This window comes from Mizuhopecten yessoensis, unplaced genomic scaffold (genome assembly GCF_002113885.1).
Source record: "Mizuhopecten yessoensis strain PY_sf001 unplaced genomic scaffold, ASM211388v2 scaffold2303, whole genome shotgun sequence".
Classification (NCBI taxonomy): Eukaryota; Metazoa; Mollusca; class Bivalvia; order Pectinida; family Pectinidae; genus Mizuhopecten; species Mizuhopecten yessoensis.
In genome coordinates this window covers 425253-449629 of record NW_018404479.1, presented here as the reverse complement: position 1 = coordinate 449629, position 24377 = coordinate 425253, and the positions used below count along the sequence as shown (strand labels likewise).

At 35.9% G+C, this 24377-nt stretch overlaps 1 protein-coding gene across 2 annotated transcripts in view; it reads right to left on the bottom strand.

The window, feature by feature from the left end:
- Positions 1 to 6405, bottom strand: part of LOC110445429 — a 176327-nt gene extending 169922 nt beyond the window's left edge. For both annotated transcript variants that reach the window (XM_021490054.1, XM_021490055.1), the window contains exon 1: positions 5725 to 6405. The gene's annotated coding sequence lies outside the window, so the exon portion shown is untranslated. The remainder of the gene's footprint in view (positions 1 to 5724) is intronic.
- Positions 6406 to 24377: the final 17972 nt, after the last annotated feature.

Here is a 24377-nt window from a genome sequence, read left to right as displayed (position 1 = left end):
GGGATGGGAGGGGGTCGGGGGTTTACGAGAAAACCTTAAAGACGAAACATGTATCCTGAATGATCTTTGCATGTGGTTTTCCATAAACTTGTTATATGGCATACATTTGGCAAGCTGGTTAAAGGTGATAGATTGTTTGAACATTAAAGTTCACAGCAAAATATCCATTCATATTCGTGGCAGGGCATACTATCATATTGTATGTTAACTTTGTAGGTTCACTGTGCTGACCCACCGTATAAATTATCATTATAGGTCTCCTATATTCTATTCCAATCGCCTAGAAATCCATAAAGCCATGTCTTACATTTGCTCCTATCTTGTACGTTTACCGTACATCTTATTAGTAACAGTGTATGTATTACGATGTCATATTTTATGTAAATTTTGATACGCATTTACAATACGATTTACATTTTAATGTGAGATTATAAGCTGTGTTAGACGTTCTGTTTCTCCCATACTTTATAGGTACATTCCCGTTTTTGCTAAGGAAAGATAATCCTGTCTTTATCTATACGTAGGTTACGGGCGCTTTTATTCTAAAGACGCGTTATTACTCTTTGCAGTGTGAAAAAGACCCACCTGGTGAATGAAAATGGAGATTTTGAACGCAACATACAACGGTTGCCTGATTATTACGATAAATACATGTATTATAACCTATGGGATACTACAGCGGATTGTCCAAGAATCATTATATCTCTGTTAGATGGGGCCTATTGACACATGCATAACAAAGATTGGTTATGTTTGGAGTCCACCAAATTAAAGTTATATTGTCCGACATGGTAAGATACCTTTCCACTGTGACTTGGTGACCTGCGTCATTTATTGGATTTAACGGGAGAAATCACGACGGATGCCATTTGCGGGTCAAGTCAAAAACCGGAAAACCGTCCAATTTTTGTTTAAATTCCTGATACGCTCTGCTCGTTTTTGATTCTGTAAGAAGGCTGTTGTTGAATATCGGTTTCGAGTACCGAATATGTTGTAGAGTTTCAATGCTGTGACTTTTTCAGAACGGTAATAAAATCGCTATTTCATACAACCTAACATAAATTCGTTTATATTCACACTCCTAATCGTACTATCTGCATGTGATTTTGCAAGTCAGCAAGTTCGGAAAAAAGAATACCGCTGCTGTACCCCACTGAATGCCGTCGTAAATTGCGGCTGATGTGGCCCCCTACTGTATCAGTCGTAACCAAAAAGCAGCTTAGGTCATAGAGACAGTTAAACTATATAGATTCCTAAAGATCAATTGTGTTTGTTCAATGTTCACTAAGCAAGAAATCCCGTCTTTGTTTGACCTTACCTATACAAACAAAAACCGTTAACCCTTTACGATTTCCAGCTAAGTCCGTATATCATCATATGTTTCACCACATATAATGTACAAAATCGATAAAGTGTATGGTCTAAGTTGCAATAAAGTTCAATTCTGTCTGGTGCGATCTAACGTCATAATTGGATATTGTGAACTGTGAATGCTGTATTGAAAAAAACAATAGCTTCTTATGATTTTAGATGTGACAAAATGAACAAAAAACCCCAACAATTTTAGTGGAAAAGTGATTTTTGTTAATTAAAAATTTGAACATATTTTGTATGTTTTAGTAAATCAACTATACGAGTGTATTGATCAAAGATAACGAATATACACGTCTTTTTTGTTATAACTGACTATTGTTCATTTATGTATATAGGGACAATGGTTTGGATCCATTCACCTGCCCCCGAGATCATGAAACAATCTTAAGTCTAAAATGTGTCTTAAGTTTTGACTTGACCAATCACGAATAACGTCATGAAAAGTGACACCATACAGTCATGACTTAGCAAACACTTAAGCCTTAGATTGCATCCTCATCCCGGGGCCTGGTCATGCTGTTTAAAGAATTATATGTTACAGGCAGAGAAATGCAGCTTTTCTTGTTAAATTAGTGCATAAACGAAGCCATTTTCTTATCATTTTATCACCAAGTAGGATCAGTTTTACTTCATATCGGTTTGTGGCCTACTTACAAATTATCAAATGAAATAAAATGACTTTTTCTTGAAATATTTTATTCAAACCTCGAACACTACAATTAATTTCCCCAGAGATTAAACTTTCTTTTTTATTTGAAGTTAAAAAAGAGAAAATTCAATTATTTAAACTGTTCTATGAGTCCTAGTGTTTAACAATGACAATTTCAATATCGTTAAACGCATTTACAAAACCATGTAAAAAGTGATCCTTTATTCAGCGAAGTATCTTTAAATATTCTCATTCGAGAATCTGCAAATGAAAAATCGGTAATCAATGCAAAGAATTGTTTTAACACAAGGCACGAGATATTTTGTGTATCTTGTTCACTACTAATCGTTTATACAACGTACCTGTACTCTGTAGTAATGCAGATTTCATTGCTGTCTATATCCTGTACGACCATTGCCTTTAGTGTAGTTGGAATGTATGTCACATTATTTTACACTTTTGTGCGGGTACATGTTTTTTTATTAGACCCAGTGTACGACATCAAGTTAACATCCATACACAATGTATTCGATGCATAGCTTATACCTGTACAAGTCACACTGTTTAATCCCGGGCACGATATATTTGCTTACTCAAACACGACGCCATGTTTATATCTATAACCGATGACGGTTTTATAAAAATCTGTACATGGTGATGTCTTTACCATAACATTGTATGGCGTATTTATTTTATATCGATAAAGGTTCCATACAAGATGTATGTTTGTTTTATTCGTGTAAGACATATGGTTTTATACCAATACACGATGTAGTTTATACCTTGGCGGGACACTTTTGAGTTTTAATGCTAATATTTTGTATTGCTCAAACCCGTGCACGATGCGTTGTTTCTATCCGTGCGCGACACATCATCGTTGTACACCCTTGAACGAAAGAGTGATTGTACTTATTTATACGATGTATTTGTTTCATATACACATATTACAATGTTACAACACTGTTTAACAATATGCACAACATTTATTGTGTTACATTCCAAACAATTACAGCTATTTTATCTACAACATAACGATTTAAATCTTAACGAACAGTACATTGTATTACTTTTAATAATCCTTGCAATAAATCCATGAAAGACGAAGTCTCGTGTATATTTATGCAGAAGTACATTTCCATGTATGCGCAAAACAGTGTTTCTACGCATATATGTATGTCTAGATATTGTATGTTTCCCATGCATTACATAGCGCATATTGTGGTTCACTCCTACACGATGTTTCTTTGCCCCGTTTCCTCTCTTTATCGAGATCAGACGTGTTGGTGTTTTATAAGAGAAGGTACAGGAGAGTTATTTGTTCTACTATAAATCAACATTAATACTATCGAGACTACACGTGCTATACCATGTTACGAATATTCAGTTTAAAGAAATGTGTTTGTTAAATATTTTATAATTACTTGCGTACCACAAAAAAATACCGTTCCGGGTGATAGCCAGGCCGTTCATCCTGAGCTATTGTCCACGGTAGAGTTGTGCCTGATGTAGCTTTACAAGTGTATTAACACTACAAGTATCAACAACCGTTACAAATGGCCCTCGTCCTATTGATATAATGAGTTAGAATGCAATAACACTAAAACCTGCGGAAACAAGCATGATCACAATTGCAGTACGCGATTTATTGTAGCGCAAAGAATGGTTTGACGGGTTTCCCCAGTCCTTGTACCTGATCAGTTTTAGTCTTGCAATTACGCGGACAAATCTTTCTTAAAGTTACCTGACAAATAAAAAGTCAGACTCGTTATGCCTGCAAATATAAATGTTCGTTGAACTAACGGTATAACACACTCGACACAAATATGAGGAGCAATTTGCAGAAATTGAATAACTCATTGAAGGAAGCGCAATCGTGTCTCTGTAATTTCTCGTTTTAGCATATAGTTATGTCGGTGCATGTATGTTTGGTGTTATAGGTGAAGAAAGTATGCTGTCTACACATGGTAAAAATTAGGCAAAACCTACAAAGAATCGGGAAAATATCGACAAATTAGATAAACGTCTATTAAGACAAGTTTTGGGATACTTTGCACGGGTGTTAAAGTGACTAGCTATTCGACAGATTTAGAGTTCATTATTTCCTCGACAAAAGTCGCACATTGCAACATATATATGACGAAGCTCACCTACATCGTGTGGAATGTAGGAACTTGTTTATTGTGATGTCGTCACATAAACCGGCAACAGGAATAACCACTTTTTCTCTTTTTCTTGCATTCCCGCTGTGAAATATGTATTTGTTTTGAGTACGTGTGGAATAGACCCGGTGTTTCGATACGCCATTGACATATATACTGATATGCCTATATATTTTGTTTTCATTGAAATGTCCTATATAAGTTTCATGCATTTGTTGGATACCAGATCAGATCAGGACACTGTCCGTATTTACGAGCTGGGTGTACTAAACAGTAGTCACATTTAAAGTGAAAACGTGTCTATCAACACCCTACACTAGCGAACTAAGTTTACCGCCGTACACAGGTCATTAAAAACTCATAACCACGATGTGTACCTATAGTGATCAGCCTTGGCCATCACCGTCGTCTGCTTACAATTAATGATCGCTCCCTATCTTGGCCACCACACGTTATCCCGGCCGGAACGTAGCGCGCCTTGCTCGCATGGCACACGATGGCATATGAAATGACTTTTTCTTCCAATGATTTGCTTTTGTGAGGCTTGTCATAAATTACAATAACAGACGTGGTATCTCGTTTACCGAGTTTAATTACAATTCACGCGTTTTAAAACAATATTCACCACTTTGTACAATGTTTGCCGTCGGGAAAATAGCTTGTTAACGTTAGATTTTATAATTATACCAGAACCATGTTCAATCACAGAGTAACAGGAGCATTTGTTTTTTAATCATCTAATACAAATTGTTGGTTTTGTTCATTATGAAAAAAGGGAATCACAGGATTAACAAAAGCTCTTATATAACCAGAATGTCCTCACTGGTATGTTTCAGTTGTCCGAATCATATAACTACCATCATACAATAAGTTACAAGTTTAAATTAATGTACAGACGATCTTCATTTTTTTAACATTGAAATATTTCAATCTCTATGAAAGTCACACGCAAGATGGTTTGTGACGCAATATTTAATTGCAGGAAGTTCTATTCAGCAAAACGCGTTTTCTTTGCATCATGTATGCATAAATCTCACATTTCTTAAATCCGTTCGAGAGCAAACTAATTGTAATTCAACTAATAACACTTCCTGATGACTAAACAAATTTGTAATACAAAAATCGATTTCTGTTCAAAATTTTGATAAGGCTTTATTATCGCTTTCTCTGCGAGTGACTCCATATTAAACCAGACATTGGTATTCTGATTTAGTTAGACGAGATAGCATAGACATCAAAGTTGCAGGGAAGTAAACCATGGATGCTCCACTGTTATTTAAACAGTTCTCTAGATTCTGACACAATTTTACGGCTTAATGGTGGCTAAAAGTTGTCGTCTTTTCCGTTTTATTAAACAAAAACCCATTCCTTTTTTCCCCGAAATATTCCTATTTACAACCAAACATTTTATAATATCCCGTTTTCTAGTACGATATTTTACCCATTTACTGTTGAACACAACTTTAAATAGTCTGTTCTTTATTATCTCGCAACTTTCTTTACCAAAAATAATTTAGGAAGTGATGAAGTTTGTAGACTTACCTGTAACGTAATCCTCTGAGATTAAAGTCCAGAGTTCAATGTTTTAATTAATCCTATTTAACTGAAAAGCAATTTGCAAGAACACTCCTTTAAATACGATTCATTCACAATTCAGTGGTAAAATATGCCGTCAAGGACACCTAGAACGCGCATGTAAACTATAACCAAGGTAACAGGTACACCTACTATACTCCAAAGTTAGGTTAGTATTGTCACACCCAGGTTAGCGTAGTTTATGAATCACGCAAGTGTGTTACTCCGTTCTCGTCGTCTTGGTGTCGCCTCAACAACTGATATCACATCACAAAACAATAGAGCACATACCACACAACTTGTATGAAGAAAGTTGGGTCAATTTTTTCGAACCCGATGTTACTCGTGGTCGTACTGTTAATATATACGTCCGGGTATAGGTACTGCTACGGCAGCTGTGTGCGAGTCTACTGTATACAAGAGCACAGCCTCTAGTGCCGTCGGAAGCCAATTGATCTATGGCGAAGTGTGATTGATGTAGGGTCAAACGCCAGGTAGTGGCTTAAGTATCAGCTTCATTCACAAACACACCGCTGGTTCATCACATTTACACTAAACACTCCTGCTTTATTCAAAATCATAACAACATTATATCGATCTAGTATCGTTGTGGTATGGGATGCTGAACCCGCGATCAGTTTGGCGGCTATCGACACGAGCCCTGCACGAGCTACTAATCATGTTCAACAGCCAATAGAATCGTAGCTTGGTTTTGGCACGACTATAATTCGGGTTTGACAGACAGAAGTTTCCAGGAATATGATGAATATATCCCTTCGGTTCGGTACAGACGGGCGGGACGCTACGCCACGGTACGTTCAGGGATACAGTATTGGACCACGACGACACACGGAATATTTTACTATGGTTCTACTGGGACATGAGATACTGGAATGATCCATATGTATGCTGAAATGATTAACAGTCGCAAACCCTGATTGGTGTATTCAATCAAGCATACCTAATACAAAACATTATTTAGTTAATGAAAAGGGAAATTATCACGGGAGTTCCATTCCCCAGACGATTAGGACAACTTAGCATCCATGCTCAGTCGTCTAAAACCGACACGTTCAATCTACATGATCGTCGTTCTATGGCCTTGTGTCTGGTAAAACAACATTTCAAAAATGGATTCATGGTACATCGAGATGGATTAACGAAGTTTTAGGAAATACATCTAATGAAAACACATTTGAATAACTATATCCTTAACAGGCATTGACTACAAAACTGTAAAAGATTACGAACATATGTTGAATACAGCTAAGTTGAACGGAAAACAGATATACTGGCTTTAATAAAGATATATGTACGCGTTGTAGGCAGAAAGCGATATCAACGAAAAACAACCGGAAGTGAGGATGAAACAAAACCAACAAAAACTGCAATACATACTAAGAGTACCAATAACCTATGTAGGTTTTAGCAGGATGTTACACCGGCAATTGTGTCTCCCGTAACGTCCAGGAAAGCATTTTCGTCAGGAACGATCGAAGACACAGCAAGCATATCTTAAATATATGTGTATAAACTAGTGTTCACATTTACAACACCTCACACAATTTCGCTTATTCCTCTTTTTGAAAGTATTTCATATTTTCTCTTTAGTCTATGCTGTCATATAAACCCCTGCGGATCGGATATTTAGACGAGAATATACCTGCTCATATGCTCTGTATACGACTTGTGTGGAATAGGACGTTACGCAAAACAAAACAAAATCAAACTTAACCCTGTAGAAATGTGGATGTGTCTTTGTTTGCCATCAACATGTTCATTGAGACACGAATGCGAGAAGTCCTCATCTCTTAGTCTAGTTCTATCAATTCCCCTGATGCATTGGCAATACCTCGCTGTTGTCATTAGAATTAGGCCGGAGTGAGTGTCATCCGTTGACGAAGACTTTAAATGGTCTTAGCTGATTCGTAATCGAAAGACCCCAAAAACACCAAGACTTACCCGATCAAACGGTTTGCAACAAACACACCCTCAACTTGAAATTGGTAAGGGACGATTGGATAGTCTTGTGAATATACTTTCACTCCACAACCTAATTACACTGTCGCATTGAATAGTAGATGGAGGTATTCACTAGCGCATATTCGTTATGATATATTCCGGATAGCCATTTCCACAATATCTTATGCTGAACTCTGACCCTTGTGTCTGGTCCCTTTCATGACCATAAGACCTACAACGAGCAAAAGGATAGCCATACCAAATATGAAACAATGTGGAACTGGATAAAAACCAGTACAAGTATCAATGTATGTACAACGATCACCCAGGTGTGGTTCCTTCAACTTGCACAGGGGGCTGATATAAATAGATTCAGAAGTATGGTATTTTATTGTTAATTAACGTTAGACCTTGTTGCTCATGGAACCCAAATGTCATGCAATATTAAAGATTCAAGTTATCTTTAAAAAATGTGACGTTAGAAGACACGTAATAAAATAGTTTTGAATCCAAGAAGTACTTATAATTGCCTTTGTTGAAATTTGCTCTTTCAGATTGGCCGGTTTACTACAATTTATTGTATAGACCCACTGGCACTATATGATAAAATTCAGAGGTACACTACTACTTCGGTACGATGACACCTACAGAACGTATACTATTTATCGAAACCTTGTACCTATAAGCTGATCAAATTAGTTTGATCTTTGATTCAGCGCGTGACCAGAGGTACGGACACATTTTTAATTTCAAACTTGATCCAGGCTAGATATGATATAACACATGTGTGATATTTGTAAAACTGGAGAAGATTGGTGAAGCTCAAAACTCGTGCGATATGTTAAAATTTGACCGCTCCCAAGATCTCAAATGTCCTCTTTCACTTTTCCATATGTGATGTTTTAATTACTTATGCGATATGTACTCTTGGCAACATTACTTGGCAAACGTCACACTTCAACTCTGTTGTATGTTGGTGATATGTGAATAGATATACAATTCAGAGTAGGTATACAATTCATATCTCCCAACCTACAAAACAAGGTGGACTGGTTGTGTTAAGACTATTCAACGGGAAAGCTATGTTGAAACACAATCACGAGGGAAATGGTAAAATAGACATATAGGCTGAATATAAAGTCGAACGCAGTTGTACCAAGTGCTTTTGTTTGTCTCGGTCAGTTGACATAGCCAATAGCCATTTCCTTGCTGAGCCGAAAGGTCAACTAAATGACCAAAAAAACAAGGCCCTACCAAGAATGACGTTAGGAACTATCAGTGCCCATAACATATCAAAGAAAAATGATGAACAATGAGGCATAACTGAGACAAATATTCCTTTGTTCCGTCGACTCTGAGGTAGCTTAACAGCAAATGGAAGTAGAATATTGCCACCAAAGGATTTTAATATCCAAAACTACAAAAAACATACAAGATTAAGTGTGGCATACCTAACTCAAGTTAGATTATAAGTCAAATTACAAATCCCAGATTACAGCAATACACATAATGTTGATCATTATGACCTAAAGCAATGATGGGATTGTGAAATTCCACAACAAAGACGTGAATATCTTCCCCTTCAGCGATACAGAAGTACATAAATTTGTCAGAGTTATCACTCAGGTATATTTCATTAATTAACGAACCAGAAGTCATGATGCCATATTGAAATACGATCAAATAAGTATTATGTGTTCAAATCATCTACTATCAACTTTCGAATATCCAGATTACATATCTCACGTGTTCACCTCGATAGAATATCCTCACAAGCATACATGAAACATGCAACACATGGTTATCTAATTGATAAAATATGTGTGAAGATGACATCCGGATAATACACCCGTCATTATCATCCAGGTTCAACATTGATGTGAATTTCATATACGGAGAACACAGCACACATTTTTTGCATGATTTTCACATCCTCACAAATCTAAAACTGCATAGCACGTATTTTTATTGTATTGATGTGTGACATTAAAACTATTGACAGTATGACTAGTTACATAAAGCCTTTATCGTTATTATGCTTGATGCTGATGTAAATACACCTAACACTTAACGGTAATTAAATCTGCAGTCTAGGTCGATATAACAATTCAATCTCAAATTTCGAAAATTAATGCATAACATGAGCAACAGATTTTGACATAGAACATGTGATGTGTATTAATTGGCTCCCGGAATTAACCTTTTCCGATTAAAATTAAGGGATCTATTCAAAAGCATTTCATATCTATGTATGTCACACAATGAAAGATTTACAAACAATTCGTGCAGGAATGCATTAACAACCAGATCATGTTAGCACAAGCGTTTTTAAACAACTGTATAATGTGGATAAGGTTACACCTTAGGGAAATAACCTGTTAACAGAAGTATCACGTCAGTGTGATATAACTAAATAATTTGTTTACTTATACAACGATATGTACAATGTACAGTTGCATGATTTTGCAATTTGAATATCACATATATCATTCAAATGCATTCAAAAATATTCACAATACTTTCTCTGTTAGTATTAATAAAGTTCAAAATTATAACAATCACAACTCAAATAAGATGCATTTCCTTTGCAAGGAAGAGGTGCTATGATAAATTTTCAAATGTAATAAATTTCTCTTTCATCTCCCTATATCTGCATTTATCTCGATCCACAGTAAGTCTCAATGTATTTCACTTTAACACCTATTATTTACACGACTTATTAACGAGTATAGGATTTGAAGAATTAAATATATAGGCAAATGTCCGAATTTAAACGCTTAATTAAATCATTTGAGAAATACTCTGGTACTCTTTATTACAACATTTAGCTTAGTGCATGTAAGCCATCTCAACAGAATTTCGGGATTATTATTGTTACCTCTGAATATTTAATTTGCCTTTTTGTTCATAGGTGTATTTACTTTTTGTAGATAAAGTACCATCCTCGTCATGATCGGACAGTTATAACCAAAAGCCACATGGGGATATTCTACAGTAAATATATAGGTTTTCAGGTTCGTACAACAGACAATTTGTAAGTGTCAGTACTTTGAACGTGAGCAATCGAAACAGCACAATAATATACATAGCTGTTTGACTCGAAGTTTTCGTTAATATTCTAAGTGATGGTCCGCAAATAATTAGAGAAATGAAGGGCTTCCCGGGGCACCAAGTCCCCGCCCGCGAACATCACGAATGGCAATAACTCAGTGTTGCAAATGTTTGCCATCATCCGCGTTATTTATTGCACAAACACTTGAATTCCTCTTGGTCACGTTGATAAAGTATTGGGCATGCTTGTCAGGCTTCGGAGGGAGTGAGGCAAGCAAAGTCTGTTACAGTGTTGTATTCAGTAGTTCAAACATTTTTTTCGCCTCCCGGTTTAAAATCACCGCTGAGAACTTGGCTACTCATGATGGTTCTGTCGTGAATGGAGCGAACGTTGTACAGTATCATGATCGCATAAAAACCATTCTCTCAAATACTTTTTAGAAACTGTTAATATTGTCTGATAACACAAGTCTGTATGAAAGGCTGCCAGAGGCTCCCAACGCACAGCGCATCAGGTGTGCGTAGAAAACACTAATGCAAAAGATAATTTCTATCTTCAAATTTGTTTTATTTATTCAGTTTTCAATCTGGAATAGCCTTTGGACTTCTCTACGAGTAGATACACACACATGCTGACATTAAATAGTGATGTAAACTCAAGCAACTGCCAGAGAACCCTACTCACGCGATACCTTTCCGGAAACGAATTTTCATGAGCGACACCTACCGAACATTTCACATTAGACGATGCATATCTGTACTTTACAAACAATCATGTCTTTCATATAGACATGAATATAGCCATAACGGAAATACAAATTCATTTTCATTCTGATATTTGATAGATGGTTTCAGATAAAATAATTGATTTCGAAACAAACTGCAGTAATTCTATAGGGGAAATGATATAGAGTTTGTGATTGCAGTAACCTTAAAGTACATATCTAAACACTTAACTATGATGTGGGCCGACTTATGTTTATTACTTTGTGTAATATAATACAATGGTTTTATTTTCTAGAGAAGAAAGGATTCTTGACAAAAATATCAAATAAGTTCTGAGATATGTTTTTACTTTCATCATAATTCATATATTTATACGTATATCAAAAACATAACCAGTATTATATCTGTTTATATTCGACATTGCTAAACTTGGATTAAATAAGAACTATGAACCAGTGAAATTAAACAGGTTGGCCCTACCTCGTCTTTGTGTAAATGTGAGTTTGGCAATACGTTTGTCTCGCACAACATTATCACTGGTCCAATGAATTATACGGAAACACAGGACGGCAATGTCTTTATATCGCCTATTAATCAAATATGAATGCCAATACGCCAACGTATTATCAGATTATGGATACGAAACATTGAACGGCGCATGTAAATATTGCATGCTGTATGTCTATTGATATTAATCTTGTGTATGTGATCAAATTCCTCAGACACTTCGACCATTTAGCTCAGTGTGTATTCTCGCGTACATGTATATTAGAGTGGCTGGTCGAACCTGACAAAATCATCAATTTTTCTCGGTCATAAAAAACATTACTTTATTATTAATTATCATCCAAGGTTTATTATTTCTGCTCGACTAGCCAAAGTAATGCTCTCGTGGGAACGTATTCACTCAGATTCACATTTGTTGATATTCAAGGTCCCCGTGTGATCATTAGCGTGGCAGGTCTAAATTGTACATATTGTTTTTCTGTCGACTTCTAGCCTAGCCTAACGAACTGTAAAATATGTCTCTTGAATTGAAACCGTGCAAAATGCATGTCATATCGATATCGAATGCAAACCACATATTTTAAAATTTCTCTAAAAATCCTCCCCGAATATTTTAATTTTAATTTGAACGGCGATTAATATATATTCTTGCGATGTATTGTTTTTAAATTTGGTTTCCAGATGGCCACCCTGTATTTGTGCTGTCTTGTCATCTCTCTTGCCCCGGAAAAATGTTGATTTGTTACTATGATTAATAAAAACTATACCTTCGGGATAAGTTTTTCTAAAGATGATTATACGGTAAAGCCTCATGCTAAATTTTAAAAAGTCGTACCCTTGGGCAGAGACTTCCTTAATGTACATTGCACAAGAGTAAAGGATTAATTTTCCCACGCTTTCCTACTGTTCAAAACAGTTGAGGAATGGTGAACCCAGTGCAACATGCCATCACTAAAGGCACATGACATGCGTGAAAAAAGAATGAACAACAATACCCAGGTTACATAACATTCATAACGTGATGGCACAATGTTGATGTTTTTGGAATACTATCGCGTGTTAGCGGTCTTCCCCTGAATAGCTAATGATGGTATTTTCTCTAATTTCAATGTGTGTGAGATTGATCTGTTCAGGGTAAGAAAGGGGAGTAAAACAAATATATCTTTCATCCCATTTCACGTGACATGACGTCACAATTGATCAACAAAGACGTGAAGTCACAAATTATTATACCGCAAAACCTTTCCGATATATTGACTGTACAAATTATGTTTGCAAGTATGGGTTTGATTAATCTCGATGACAGTGTTCGTCAAAAAAGCTCAGGGAGAAGGGATTTTCGTTGTTTCTGAGCTTATTCTGGTAGTTGGAATGAGAGAAAACTAATATTGTATGCCTAAGGGTGTAGGATGGCGAAATTCGACCCTCTGGATTTTCAAATTTGAAAACCCCTCCGGTGGAATTATCGTTACCTGGACAGAATTGGTGATACACCTTTGAAGTGTTACATTTAAAAGGTTCGACCATTGAAAACTACAGGTATCAGAATATCAGTCAGCATCTTCAATTTTCATCGGCATATTCTCAGCTGAAAAAAACAAGTGCATTCTCAGCGAATGATTTAAACGGCGAAAATTTGTCTTAAACCCTTTTGGGTTTATACTCCAAAAATCTCAACAGACCAAGCAAACAAAGTAAGACACGTCTTACGGTTGTTTTTCCCACAACTACTATTGGTTTCCTCATTCCCGATTCATTGAAACAGCTAAAAGTTCATAACTACGGGTAACACACTGGGCGTTATTTCATTGGTCAATCTTCTTATAATGAGGTAGCAATGTTTTTCGACGTCATCTTAATTTGCGTCGTTAGAGCTCATGACGTTGATTATCCTATCAGAAACAGAAACAATATATTCCAAAGGGAAAATCACGGTTTTTAAATTCAATTTCTGAATATTCTGGGTGAAACAAGATCTCCAAACTGGTGATGGCTGATAAAAATGTTAATCTGACTCTCGTTAGTTAATTCACGAATTGTATAAGACACTCAGTAAACCTCGTGTCTTAGTACAATTAAAATAAACTAACTGAAATTATATAAACATGATAACCAACCATCAATCGTCGGGAAACCTATATATAGCCATCTACATTGGACACAAGGTTAACCGTTTTCAAAGTGTCTCTAGTCGTTCAATACAAAACCTCTAGGACACGTACCGAACACCACCGTGTAATTGTGCGTGGACTATACGGATGGAGATGTACATGTATCGCCCTATTCCTATGGCTGGAGGTGGACTTAAGAAAACGCACCTTTTACGACAGTTTACGTGAACTCTATGTGTTTACCATTTGTTGTTACTAAGCTGTGCCAGTCCTTCATTAATCACAATGAAGCCAGAAGCATAGATGCAATGTTTAAGGATGGGAACATCAGTACATCCTGTTGTTTTCCCCTGGTGTTTACTAAAGACAACCCGGGCGCAGGTCAGCAGGTTTGTATAGGTGAACTGCATTGATTTGCTTTTGATAAAAGCTTAACAATCTATCAACGACTAATGTCATATAATCGCATATGTGTACGAAACACAGCCATCAAAACGAAGCGTACTCATTAACGATACTGATACATGTAGCAACGATAAACAAAGGCAAATGTGCCACATAAGCTTTAACATGCTACCATTGGCAAACAAGTTGCATGCAGTCATATTATTAACTAGGCAGTACTCGTTGCGCAAATGTTTGAACATCGATGCAGTCTTTCATAAATTGCTTAAAATGTAAAGGGACCAGCACAAGCTACGCAAACAGGTGGGCAATCGCTTCACAAAAGGTATCATCTGTTCAACCAGGAAGTAAAAATTACACACTGTTTTATTACTATCGGAAGATGTGCATACGACCTGACAGGCCGTCCCAATTTGCTGCCATTTCAAACATGCCAGAACAGATTAAGAAAATGGTTATTTTATAAAAAAGATACTAAGGAGACGCCAACATAAAAAAAGAGATATTTTGAACACTCGCAGATAAAGAAAGCATTTGTGTTCTTCCGGTAAAGAAGCCTACCGTTTATCGTTTGTGTAAGTATCCATCCGGCATGGTACATTGTATCGTTCATTTAATCAGGAAATTGCTGTGGAAAATGTCGACGACTCTAGTGTTGCCATATACAGTGTTCCATTGACGGTGGGATATGTTTCCTTCATACCGTGAGATTGAGATAATAATTGTTAATTATTAATGAAGACAATAACATAAAAATGTTATTCCAACCGAAACTAAAAACGCACGGTTTAATAACATTACAGCAAATACTATATGTACATATATATATATATATATGCTCACAGCTATTGACAAAATCATTTATTATTTAGAAAATTATTATTTTTCTATGTCAATTGTTTCTTGCCTTTTGCCTGTATCGCCGTGAATGGTCCCTGGGTACCCCTTGCGAACGTGTTTCTGGTACGGCCTATCCACTCTATTGTAAACGTTTCAATTGATCTAGTATAGAGGGAGAAAAACATTATCATTTCCAAAACATATACTATTTAATGAGATCGTATATATGTGTGGTGCCAACATGTCTAAAGCGATTTCATGGGAGATCTAACACTTTGGATTATATATCAGCTTCCCTGTTCACAATGTATATCAAAGTTTATATGGGAATATCGCCCTGAGCCACGTACATTTGTACAAGTCCGATGAAGAAATCGAACTGCTTTATTCCTTAGCAATATAGAAATATTTCACAAGAAAATAATCCTTCGAACATTCGCCTTTGATAAGACAAATCTATCCAGTTATGATAGTTCCCGTAGGGAAAAAAACTCTAAATGTCACATATCAATAACGATACGGAATCGATGCCAATTAACTATTTATTTTCACAATTAATTGCCATATTACATTCATTGGTACAGAATGTGCAATTTACTTAATATTGTTCTCAGAACGACACTTCCAGTTATCTGTTCCGTATAACCTTAGCATTAGCCTCGTTCTATGTTAACAACTGGCTTGCCATGAAGAAGTGTGAATATTGACCTGTCCATTTACAGTTCAAGGTCACTGATATTGAAATGGTATTTAAATGTCAGTTTTCCTTAAAATAACAATGACAGTACTTCTTGACAGATTGTAATAAAATGTCAAAGTTACGTTAACATTTAATATTATGACCAAATTCGATTATGTTAATGATATGTCAAAGGTCAAAGACACGTTTAGCTATTGTAATCAATGTATAGTGACAAACAATATTCTATAAAACCTTAAATCAGTGAATGGAATCTAAACTTTGGAGAAAATCGTTGTACTTGCCTGTCTCAGGATTGTCATTCATACATTGCCCTCTTCCTATTTATTTAACAGCAAATACCAAGCGCAAGGTAGAGTATGTCACGAACCATTTACAGTAAAACACTTGCTATTATATTCCATTGATCTTTAGCCAACAATAGAAATATTTCATAACGATATAATAGATTCCAATATTTTGTTTTGAAACAGTAAATATCCCCGCAATTATAACGTACACTATTAAGCTATCGGTCAACATTTACATAGTACCTACGTGTGTATGATATGAAATTGTGTATTACATGTACGTGCTTCCTCGGTGAATAGTTTTAGTGATGATTTAATTCGATTAACATACTTTTCCTTCGTGACTCTTGTTTAGAGATTTGGCCAGTACAGTTTTTTTCTTTCCTTTGACCTGTTTTTTTACAATATCAATATAGCTTTCGGCATTATTTTTCTCATACATTTTGCTTTACTTCCGAGTTCCATTTCTTTCTTTTTTAGGTTACCTGACCATAGGTCATGGTAACCTATTGTGATAGCCTTTTGTCCGTCGTCGTCCGTCGTGCGTTAACTTTTCCTTGTGAACACGATAACTTCAGTAAATGTTAACCGAGTTTGATGAAACTTTGTATGCAGCCACATATTAATAAGATCCCGGACGAGTCCGAAAATGGGAATTAATTGATAGTAACTTACAGAGTTATTGCCCTTTGTAATATTATTATTATTGGACCTTGTGAACACGATAACTTGAGTAAATGTTAACCGAGTTTGATGAAACTTTGTATGCAGCCACATATTAATAAGATCCCGGACGAGTCCGAAAATGGGAATTATTCGATAGTAACTTACAGAGTTATTGCCCTTTGTAATATTATTATTATTGGACCTTGTGAACACGATAACTTGAGTAAATGTTAACCGCGTTTGATGAAACTTTGTATGCAGCCATATACATGTATCAAAAAGATCTCGGACGAGTTTGAAAATGGGAATTATTCGACGGTAACATCATAAAGTTTGTCACCCGTCAATTTACAATCAGTGCATTCAATTTATGACTGGTTTTAGTTTTATATTGTTTAACGTCCTATTAACAGCTAAGGTCAATTGTGTGTTGTGTATGCATGCATGTGTGTTTGTGTGCCGGAGACAGGGTATGCTAATGTGCTTGCCTGCTTGTGATAGCGCGGATCTGATGTCGACTTTAGAGTGCTACGTGTATCCCACTGAAATGCCATGTATAAGGTATCCTTACCCTAAATGCTGAACGTTCAGCACGAAATGTAACAACTACCATGTTTAAGGACTTCGGCATGTCCCCACCTTGGGACAGCATCCATTGCCTTCCTCACCTGGGCGGACGTCAACGTTAAAGCCAAAAGTGAGGTGTTGCCAGGCAAAGCACTAGGAACTAAAAGGTAGTTAGAAAGAGATAAAAAGGTCCCAAATATTGCAATGGGTTCAGCAGATTTATGTTGGTCGCTTTTGTGTCCCCAAATAGGGGGCACACAAGCAAATTTATAAATCTGCAGGGGGTTCCTCATTAGTCGCCACTTACGATACATGAAGTGGGTAACAGCAGGTTTATGATTATTTTTTCGATTCCCGACCTGCAGGAGTGTCAATCATAAAATATTGTACTTTTAAAAGTTCATCGCATGCATACAAATACGGCTTATATTTCCTTTAAGCCAGTTTCATGTATGCATGACCTATGCATAGTCACGAAAGGACAACGTCGTTATGTTCTTTGTGCTGAGCTTATGAAATGAAATATCTTCCTTAGAGTGCATTCACTTTCTTCTACATGTATATTGAATTTGGATTTTTTGTTTCTGTTTCAAAATGTCATCACAAAGGTGATGGAAGTAATGGAAGTACCGCTGTACTAATAGTGATTAAAGAAGAATAGAATGGAAGTATGTCTACATTTCCATATATTATCGAAAACACAAAATATATTCATCACTTACACTTTTAGCCAGGAATGTAGTTCAAAAGTATGTCATTTTATGTAGGATGATCTAATTTTTCTTTTGATGTTTTTTTTTATCTCTCTTTCTTTCCCTGTTTCTTCTTTCCTCTTTCCTTTAGTTCTTTCGTTGAACCAGAGCATACAGACCCGTACACGTTCGCTGTTCCACCTTGGACGCAAACGGTACGGAAATGCTACGCAAACGGTACGTAAGTGCTACGCAAATGGTACGGAAATGGTAAGCAAGTGCTACGCAAACGGTACGGAAATGCTACGCAAGTGCTACGCAAACGGTACGCAAGTGTTACGCAAACGGTACGCAAGTGCTACGATGACGCTTACAAACGGTGATTCGTTTGTGGTGACACATCACAAAGACCTGACGTAGCGGAAGCATAAAAAATATCTAAAAACGAAACGAACATACCCACAATGCATGGGAAGAAACGTCAGTACACTGTAGGCTATGAGGATCGAGGCACATAAGAATGATTTAAAGAGTGTGAAACAAACAGAAATGTCTCCTGACTTATAAAGATAAAGGTCGATCAAATATTGGTACATGTAATATATCCATCACAAAGACCTGACGTACGCTAACAGATCAACGCGACACACAGATAATAATAAGTTATGGTCAGAAGTATTTCCACCTGCTTACCGAATAAAAGACTAATTAATATTGACAGTAAGTAAACTTGTTACGTTTTTTTTAAACGAGAAACGTAATAATTAATAAGCCTAATAATAATGAAAAATTATATAATTTCAGACTCCTGTGTTAAGGATCCAGTACTTCTATCCCTTTTTTTTTTTATATCGTCTGTAATACTTCCATACACTTTTAGATTTTTCGTAGGATTTGGAGACCGATAATGTGCTTAATTATTAGTACATGCAAATATATGCATCGGAGATTTGAAATGTATACATGTTATACCATATCTATTAATTGAATTTCATTCACAGATAAACAGTTTTTGTTGTGATACATCTTTTATTTTATTATGAAAATGTAGTTGATTCTTGTTTAAGTATACATTGTACGTGTATATTGTTACGGGAGTTATTATATATTTTTTTCAGTTTGAAAGGCAAGCTCGTACATGTAGTAAACTAAAATGAATAAGAAAAATAATATGTACTAAATATATGTAATTTTTACATTCATGATATGTACCTCTAGTATTAATAAGAATATAGGTTTTCTTTATCGATCATAAAAATGTTGGTATCTAAACTGACTTTTCTACGGGTAAATCTTACCTGTCTGAATCCTGGTACTGGAAAAACTATGACTGTCTGGCACACCCTGAGGGGGTGTACTACAGAGGGTATATGGGTCTGATGTCAGATAACATAGGGACTGAGACCATGTCAAACTTCAATATATCTACAATATGTTTTTCTCCGTTTGTACATGTACGTTTGTACCTAAACAAGCGTGGATCAAGGAGGGTGTGGGCTTAGGGCGATAGCCTCCTGATCAGGGTCCAGGGGCAGTTAGTCATGTTAGAGTAGAGCAAAGTAAAAGGGTGTGGGTAGGGGAGGGGTTTATTTAATAGATACATGTATGACTCATTTATAACATTTTTCCCTTGGGGGGGGNGCGTTGAGGGAAGATGATGACATTTTCCTGAAATTTCAAGTTAACGAGTCTCCATAATTAAGTAATTTTTCGTGAAACTGGTGATGGGGAATGGTACCGCACACAAAATCAAGTGAAAATGTTTGCTTTACAGTATACGTCTCTGACCGTTGTCAGACTTTTTATAGACAACACCACAATAGATGAGTGGCAAAACTACATAACATTTTGTGTAGCCTCATGGCCTGGTTCAAGTTCAAGGTCTTTATTACTTTGAGTCGTTCGACTCACCAGTTACAAAGTAACAAAATTTGTGATATTAACTGTGCAAAATACAAAATAACATTACACAACATTACACACACTCACAACACAACTGTACCTATTTATAATAATTAGGTTCCTCTCGAATTGGCAAATTTCAACATCATGTAAATTACAAACATTACACACTCGACGATTCAATGTTTTGATATCGCCCTTATTCTAATTTTAAGTTATGAGGAGATTTTTTTTTTTTATTTCTTTCAGAAATTCTTTTTGTATGGGTTTCCGCAGGTAGTTTTGTAGATCAGAATGATCATAAATATATATATAAAAATTTGCTTTTGAGAATACTCTATTTTTTTTTGCACATTCTTCTCTAAAAATATCAATAAACCTTTCTTTAATTAATTAATTAATCTTGTTGTCGTTAATGTAATATTTCCAAATATACCCTAGGCTAGGTTAATCCCAGCCTCTGATATTTACTGTCCACTGTGTAACTTGCTAAAGGCGCTTAGTGGTACTAATTGGTCAATTATCTTTTTCATTTAACCATGTAACGTACACTAGCCCGGAACCGCTTGACTGATATATTTGACACCTTTATAATTACCACACACAGACAGGGCACTCCGTTAACAAACTTACTATAGACAGAGACGTATTGTAATATACACGTGTCTGCTATAGACAACAAGGAATCACACTCTATTTTCTCAGGAACTCAGTCACATGATGACAATAAAGTTATCTTCATAATGATTTTTTTAATGATTACTGAAAAATATCATCATTTTCAATAAACTGATATGAAAAGTTTGTTACGTATTAGGGTTAGTATTCAACCTTGCTCGCTGATGACAGAACTCATGATAGATTATTTAAAAAAAATAGATTTGTTTTAAAACAAATCAATTACGTGGGAAGTTAAATATCCTAATAAGGGACATTTTTTTTTTTTTTATTAAATTAGGAATTTCAAATTAAATATTAGTTTACCTTGGTTAAGGCACTGTTGTGAAATGAAATTGTGCCTGGGGCTGTCATTTCCTGATCGGGGGACAGCCAAAGTATCTTACCTGTAGGTTTTTACCTTGAACTGATTTACCTGTATACAGCTGTACGTGATGGATAGACAATGAACTGGAATAATTGACATGGACTTAATTGCCTTGAAATCACAGAATGTGACCTTGATCAGGTACAGCACATCAGAATCCAATGTGACCACAGGTGAATGGTCAATGTATTATCACTGCCTAGATTCTCAGGTATATAGATATCATATTGAAAGAAATGTATCTGTCAGCGGGTGGTCATGTTGCCCTAACAACTTTTATTACGGACACTAAAGCTGCTTATACATTAAACAAGGGACAGGTCATTACCACATGGCCAGCTGTATGCCTGTTATTTAAACTACCCCTAATTATATAAGGCCTAGCTGCTGGTGTGGGGAACACACAGTAGGCCCATGGGAGGAGGGCTGTTACGTCCATGTATGTGTAAACGGTCATTTTTGTGTTTTTTTTCCTTCAGACGTTTATGATAGTTGGAATAATTTTCACGTAATGCAGTTTATATAATGATTTATTTTTAAATATCGTTTCGACAAATATATATTTCGTAAAGTTTTCGACCGAACGTTTCACAAACGCTTTTTATATGGAAAGATGTAGACGCAAGTGCTACGGAAACGATACGGAAGTGCTACGGAAACGCTACGCAAGTGCTACGGAAATGCTACGGTAATGGTACGGAAGTACTTAGGAAATGCTACGCAAGTGATACGCAAGTGCTACGCAAACGGTACGGAAATGCTACGCAAACGGTACGCTGAAAGTGGAACAGCGAACGTGTACAGGTCTGAATGTTGTCAAATGTTAACAGCTGCTCACCATTCCTATTTTTTGTCGAGTTGTGCATGTATTTCACTAATGCTATAAGTCATGTACATTCAGCTGAGCAAGGGATGCATATATATTCTTGACCAGAGTACGTGTTCTCGAGTGTAACAATCTGTTCACCATTTCTATTTTTCCTGGTTTTACATGTATTTCGACAATGCTGGATTCGTTCAAATTCAGCAAAGCACAGGATACATCATATTATACAGACACTGAATGCGGTTCCATTTACTTTACTGCGAAGATATATTCAACTGATGGAAAATAGACAAATAAGCATTGCTTGACATAAATATTCCATGCATGAAAAACTGTTAAATTGTATTAATCATATGAGCATGTTACAATTCTACTTATATACATTTGGTAAGGAATAGTGCTGTCAATTTCCGTGCTCAAATAAATGAGTTATCCCGAGGCATATCAATAAATTGGCCACTTTATATACAAAAATCAATAAGCTTGCCCTGTTATAACAAATACTGACGAGTTAGTTTCGCTATAACAAATGTACTTGAGCTGTGTCTTTTGTTACACATTTATAACGTATACCTGTCGATGAGCTGTCCTTATTGTTACAAATGTATAACGAATGCCTATCGATGAACTGTCCTTACAGTTACAAATGTATAACAAATACCTATCGATTAACTTTCCTTACTGTGACAAATGTATAACGAACGCCTATCGATGAACTGACTTACTGTTACAAATGAATAACGAACGCCTATCGATGAACTCCCTTACTGTTACAAATCCTGTCGATGAGCTGTCCTTATTGTTACAAATGAATAACAAATGCATATCGAAAAACTGTCCTTACTGTTACGAATGTATAACGAATGCCTATTGATAAACTGTCCTTACTGTAACAAATGTATAACGAATGCCTATCGATAAACTGTCCTTACTGTTATAAAAAAGTATAACGAATGCCTATCGATGAACTGTCATTACTGTTACAAATGTATAACGAATACCTATCGATGAACTGTCCTTACTGTTACAAGTGTAAAACGAATGCCTATCGATGAACTGGCCTTACTGTTACAAATGTTTAACGAATGTCTATCGATGACCTGTCCTTACTGTTACAAATGTTTAACGAATGCCTATCGATGAACTGTCCTTACTGTAACAAATGTATAACGAATGCCTATCGATAAACTGTTCTTACTGTTACAAATGTATAACGAATGACTATCGATGAACTGTCCTTACTGTTACAAATGTTTAACTAATGTCTATCGATGAACTGTCCTTACTGTTACACATGTATAACGAATACCTATCGATGAACTGTCCTTACTGTTACAAATGAATAACGAATGCCTATCGATAAACTGTCATTACTGTTACAAATGTATAGCGAATGCCTATCGATGAACTGTCATTACTGTTACATATGTATAACGAATGCCTATCGATGAACTCCCTTACTGTTACAAATGTATAACAAATGCCTATCGATAAACTGTCCTTACTGTTACAAATGTATAACGAATACCTATCGACGAACTGTTATTACTGTTACAAATGTATAACGAATGCCTGTCGATAAACTGTCCTTACTGTTATAAAAAAGAATAACGAATGCCTATCGATGAACTGTCATTACCGTTACAAATGTATAACGAATACCTATCGACGAACTGTTATTACTGTTACAAATGTATAACGAATGCTTATCGATGAACTGTCCTTACTGTTACAAATGTTTAACGAATGTCTATCGATGAACTGTCCTTACTGTTACAAATGTTTAACGAATGCATATCGATGAACTGTCCTTACTGTTACAAATGTATAACGAATGCCTATCGATGATCTGTCCTTATTGTAACAAATATTTAACGAATGCCTATCGATGAACTGTCCTTACTGTTTCAAATGTATAACGAATGCCTATCGATGAATTGTCCTTACTGTTACAAATGTATAACGAATACCTATCGATGAACTGTCCTTACTGTTACAAATGTTTAACGAATGCCTGTCGATAAACTGACTATACTGTTACAATGTATAACGAATACCTATCGATGAACTGTCCTTACTGTTTCAAATGTATAACGAATGCCTATCGATAAACTGTCCTTACTGTTACAAATGTATAACGATGACCTATCGATGAACTGTCTTTTCTGTTACAATTGTTTAACGAATGACTATCGATGAACTGTTCTTACTGTTACAAATGTTTAACGAATGCCTATCGATGAACTGTCTATACTGTTACAAATGTATAACGAATGCCTATCGATAAACAGTCCTTACTGTTACAAATGTATAATGAATGCCTATCGATA